Source organism: Phyllobates terribilis, unplaced genomic scaffold (genome assembly GCF_046119375.1).
Source record: "Phyllobates terribilis strain yellow unplaced genomic scaffold, ASM4611937v1 Scaffold_12__6_contigs__length_324123572, whole genome shotgun sequence".
In the NCBI taxonomy this organism is placed as follows: domain Eukaryota; kingdom Metazoa; phylum Chordata; class Amphibia; order Anura; family Dendrobatidae; genus Phyllobates; species Phyllobates terribilis.
Window position 1 is genome coordinate 173,952,178 of NW_027362772.1, and position 5,673 is coordinate 173,957,850.

Genomic DNA, 5,673 nt, shown 5'->3' on the forward strand with positions numbered 1-5,673 from the left:
TATTTGTCTCAGTAATGCCACAGCGATTCATAGTCAAACATAAATGGCTGAAATCATTCAGCTAGTGTCTGATACATGCTGCCCGTATTAGCTATCAGGTTTCCTTTAAATCCTCATACAGCTAAGTCAAACTAAAATAAAACAAAGTGATGATGTCCAGAATGAAGGAAAAATTACAAAAAATATTATTTTCCTCGAAAGTTAAAAGTGTTCATTTCTCAAGTTTCTATCATTTTATTTCCTGTAGATAGTTATAATGATTAGGACTTTTACATTCTCTGTAAACAGTCAGTCCATATGCTTTGTTTATTTTCTGCTTAAAATTTAATGGGTGAAGAAAAAAACTTTTGCCGAAACCCGGGACCTTTAGATCTTCAGTCTAACGCTCTCCCAACTGAGCTATTTCGGCAGGACATGTTTAGATTCAGGAATGTTCAACACACTGTAGATGTCACAACTGGATGCATTTATTTTTACCTTGACTTGTTTATGCAATTTTATCTATATTTGAAAGTACAGCTATTTTGCGCACATATTTAAGAACTTACATTAATTCTTTGTGAATGAATAGAAAAAAACAGCAATTCTGCGTTTTTTTTACATTTTCAAATTTACTCAATTCGCCGGGGTAATTCTGACTGTGTCTTTGTAGGACAGGTGATGATTGAGCATAAAACACAATTTGTAAGCATAATGTTGCATCAAGCTTTATTTTTTCTTAGGTGCAAACAATTGAAGTGAAGAAAGGAGATGCAAATTTAGAGGAAATATGCTACAGATTGTTAATGTTGAAAGTGAAAACATTTGTCCATAAATATGGTGAAACTTTCATGTCAGTATTACATGCGCATTTCAGACTTGTTAAACTATGTTCATCTGCTCTTTTAGCTTTTGTTTATTAAGTATATATATAGTCTATTGATGCCTGAGGTAAAAAAATCTGAAATTAGACTTACTGGTAATTCGTTTTCAAGGAATCTTCCACGACAGCACCTTAGGAGGTTCACTCTCTGCCCTAATTTGGACAGAGAACACATAGAGATGAAATAGTCCCTCCCATTTTCCTATCCACAGTATTTTTCCGATGCCAAAGCAACAACTAACATATGCACAAAGAAACTATGTGATGTTCCCAGAAGTCTTTTGTGAAAGCACAAATTCAGGACATTTAAGATTTGCCTCAAGGACCCCCAGGAATACTGCCAAAGTGCCAACGTTGAGAATTGGTTTTGCTAAGCCCCATCACTTTTAGTTTTCAATTGGAGCAGAACCCTAACAGATCAGTAGCAGGAGTGAAGGTTTACAATTTCTTGAAAAAAAATGCTAATGTCAGAAGTGGGATTCAAACCCACGCCTGCAGGAGAGACTGCGACCTGAACGCAGCGCCTTAGACAGCTCTGCCACCCTGAATTCTTCTGGATTTTGTAATTTAACTCTTTCTAAGCTAAGCAGTAGACAGATGAGCATTACTTGTGATGAAAGGAAATATACCATGATTTCTTTTAGTTTAATATTGATTTGTAACCTATTAGTTACAGCCAATTTTGAGCTTCATGACCAAGCACCGTTTTTTAAATCTGACATGTATCACTTTATGTGGCAATAACACTGGAATGCTTAACATATCCCCGTGATTCTGATAGTGTTATTTTGTAACACATTGTACTTTATATTAATGGTAAATTTAGGTCAATAAATATTTAGTTTTTCTTGTGAAAATATCTAAAGTTGCACAATTTCATTGAAATACGGTGATGTCCCATATGTCATCAGAAACTACTGTTTGGTCACACAGCATGGCTTTGAAAGTAAGAGCACTATTTGGGTTTTGGGAATGGAGATTTTGCAAGAATATTTTGAGGGTGACATTTGCGGATTTCCAAAAGTACCAAAACAGCAGAAACCCCTCCAAAGTGATCCCATTTTATAAATTACTCCTCACAATGAATTCATCAACACCGGCAATTACTAATTTTGTCCAACAGGTGTTTTCACTCTGCAACATCCAGAATTGCAAATAAGCCAGCTTATTGCCCAGCTTGCGCTTATATAGACTAGCACCCCATGCATTTTAAGTGGGCTCTCCTCGCTAGAGAAATGCCAAATATGTGGATTCATTGTCTTACCATTAACGTGGCATCCCCTATTTTTAGAATGAAAGATAACGGTCCTGAGTTGGGGCTTGTGTTTTTTGCCTTCCTGGCTTCTTCCCCAAACAGCTTTGTTGCTGGCATATTTTTGAAGCATATTTGTCTCAGTAATGCCACAGCAATTCATAGTCAAACATAAATGGCTTAAATCATTCAGCTAGTGTCTGATACATGCTGCCCGTATTAGCTATCAGGTTTCCTTTAAATCCTCATACAGCTAAGTCAAACTAAAATAAAACAAAGTGATGACGTCCAGAATGAAGGAAAAATTACAAAAAATATTATTTTCCTCAAAAGTTAAAAGTGTTCAGTTCTCAAGTTTCTATCATTTTATTTCCTGTAGATAGTTATAATGATTAGGACTTTTACATTCTCTGTAAACAGTCAGTCCATATGCTTTGTTTATTTTCTGCTTAAAATTTAATGGGTGAATAAAAAAACTTTTGCCAAAACCCGAGATTGAACCAGGGACCTTTAGATCTTCAGTCCAACACTCCCCCAACTGAGTTATTTCGGCAGGACACATTTAGATTCAGCAATGTTCAACACACTGTAGATGTCACAACTGGATGTATTTATTTTTACTTTGACTTGTTTTTGCAAGATTATCTATATTTGAAAGTCCCACTATTTTGCGTACATATTTTAGAACTTACATTAATTCTTTGTGAATTAATAGAAAAAAATAGCAATTCTGCATTTTTTTTACATTTTCAAATTTACTCAATTCGCCAGGGTAATTCTGACTGTGTCTTTGTAGGACAGGTGATGATTGAGCATAAAACACAATTTGTAAGCATAATGTTGCATCAAGCTTTATTTTTTTCTTAGGTGCAAACAATTGGAGTGAAGAAAGGAGATGCAAATTTAGAGAAAATATTCTACTGATTGTTAATGTTGAAAGTGAAAACATTTGTCCCAAAATGTGGTGAAACTTTGATGTCAGTATCACATGCGCATTTCAGACTTGTTAAACTATGTTCACCTGCTCTTTTAGCTTTTGTTTATTAAGTATATTTATAGTCTATTGATGCCTGAGGTAAAAAAATCTGAAATGAGACTTACTGGTAATTCGGTTTCTAGGAATCTTCCACGACAGCACGTTAGAGGTTCACTTTCTGCCCTAATAAGGACAGAGAACACATAGAGATGAAATATTCCCTCCCATTTTCCTATCCACAGTATTTTTCCGATGCCAAAGCAACAACTAACATATGCACAAAGAAACTATTTGATGTTCCCAGAAGTCTTTTGTGAAAGCACAAATTCAGGACATTTAAGATTTGCCTCAAGGACCCCCAGGAATACTGCCAAAGTGCCAGTGTTGAGAATTGGTTTTGCTAAGCCCCATCACTTTTAGTTTTTGATTTGAGATTGCCAACCATAGAGTGGACCACCAACTAATCAGTAACAGGAGTGAAGCTGTACAATTTCTTGAAAGAAAATGTTAATGTCAGAAGTGGGATTCAAACCCACACCTCAATAAGAGACAATGAGCTGAATGCATCGCCTTAGACCTCTTGGCCATCCTGACTTCTTCTGCCTTTTGTAACTTAACTCTTTCTAAGCTAAGCAGTAGAAAGATGAGCATTACTTGTGATGAAAGGAAATATACCATGATTTCATTTATTTTAATATTGATTTGTAAGCTATTAGTTACAGCCAATTTTCAGCTTCATGACCAAGCACCGTTTTTTAAATCTGACATGTATCACTTTATGTGGCAATAACACTGAAATGCTTATCATATCCCTATGATTCTGATAGTGTTATTTTGTAACACATTGTACTTTATATTAATGGTAAATTTAGGTCAATATATATTTAGTTTTTCTTGTGAAAATATCTAGAGTTGCACAATTTCTTTGAAATGCGGTGATGCCACATATGCCTTCAGAAACTACTTGTTTGGTCACACAGCAGGGCTTTGAAAGTAAGAGCGCTATTTGGGTTTTGGGAATGCAGATTTTGCAAGAATATTTTGAGGGTGACATTTGCGGAGTTCCAAAAGTACCAAAACAGCAGAAACCCCTCCAAAGTGATCCCATTTTATAAATTACTCCTCACAATGAATTCATCAACACCGGCAATTACTAATTTTGTCCAACAGGTGTTTTCACTCTGCAACATGCAGAATTGCAAATAAGCCAGTTTATTGCCCAGCTTGCGCTTATATAGACTAGCACCCCATATATTTTAAGTGGGCTCTCCTCGCTAGAGAAATGCCAAATATGTGGATTCATTGTCTTACCATTAACGTGGCATCCCCTATTTTTAGAATGAAAGATAACGGTCCTGAGTTGGGGCTTGTGTTTTTTGCCTTCCTGGCTTTTTCCCCAAACAGCTTTGTTGCTGGCATATTTTTGAAGCATATTTGTCTCAGTAATGCCACAGCAATTCATAGTCAAGCATAAATGGCTGAAATCATTCAGCTAGTGTCTGATACATGCTGCCCGTATTAGCTATCAGGTTTCCTTTAAATCCTCATACAGCTAAGTCAAACTAAAATAAAACAAAGTGATGACATCCAGAATGAAGGAAAAATTACAAAAAATATTATTTTCCTCAAAAGTTAAAAGTGTTCAGTTCTCAAGTTTCTATCATTTTATTTCCTGTAGATAGTTATAATGATTAGGACTTTCACATTTTCTGTAAAAAGTCAGTCCATATGCTTTGTTTATTTTCTGCTTAAAATTTAATGGGTGAAGAAAAAAACTTTTGCCGAAACCCGGGAACTTTAGATCTTCAGTCTAACGCTCTCCCAACTGACCTATTTCGACTGGACACATTTAGATTCAGGAACGTTCAACACACTGTAGATGTCACAACTGGATGTATTTATTTTTACTTTGACTTGTTTTTGCAAGATTATCTATATTTGAAAGTCCCACTATTTTGCGTACATATTTAAGAACTTACATTAATTCTTTGTGAATGAATGGAAAAAAAAAAATTCTGCATTTTTTTTACATTTTCAAATTTACTCAATTTGCCAGGGTAATTCTGACTGTGTCTCTGTAGGACAGGTGATGATTGAGCATAAAACACAATTTGTAAGCATAATGTTGCATCAAGCTTTATTTTTTATTAGGTGGAAACAATTGGAGTGAAGAAAGGAGATGCAAATTTAGAGAAAATATTCTACTGATTGTTAATGTTGAAAATGAAAACATTTGTCCCAAAATGTGGTGAAACTTTGATGTCAGTATTAGAGATGAGCGTTGTTCTACTCGAACTGTTCGCCAATCTCAAATTCGAGCTGTTTTGGGCGGTGTTCGAGCCGTTCGGCGAACACGAACAATTTGATAAAAATTCGGCTGTTCGAGGTTATGTTCGATAACTGTTCGTGCACCAAAATCATAACTGGATTTTTTCTCAGTAATGATGAAAATTAATGTTAATACGCAGTTTGAGTGTACAGCGGGGTGGGGGGAGGGGCAGGGGATGGATCTCTGCAGGAACAATGAAGATCTCCATTTTTTTTGCTCTTTCCCGCATTTGCAGTGGGGAGGTGCAATCTGTC

At 35.7% G+C, this 5,673-nt stretch overlaps 1 non-coding gene across 1 annotated transcript; it reads right to left on the minus strand.

Moving 5' to 3' along the window:
• Nucleotides 1-2,594: 2,594 nt before the first annotated feature.
• Nucleotides 2,595-2,667, minus strand: TRNAF-GAA (transfer RNA phenylalanine (anticodon GAA)). Its single transcript has one exon. It is a non-coding gene; the product is annotated as a tRNA-Phe (tRNA).
• Between the last annotated feature and the right edge of the window lie 3,006 nt (nt 2,668-5,673).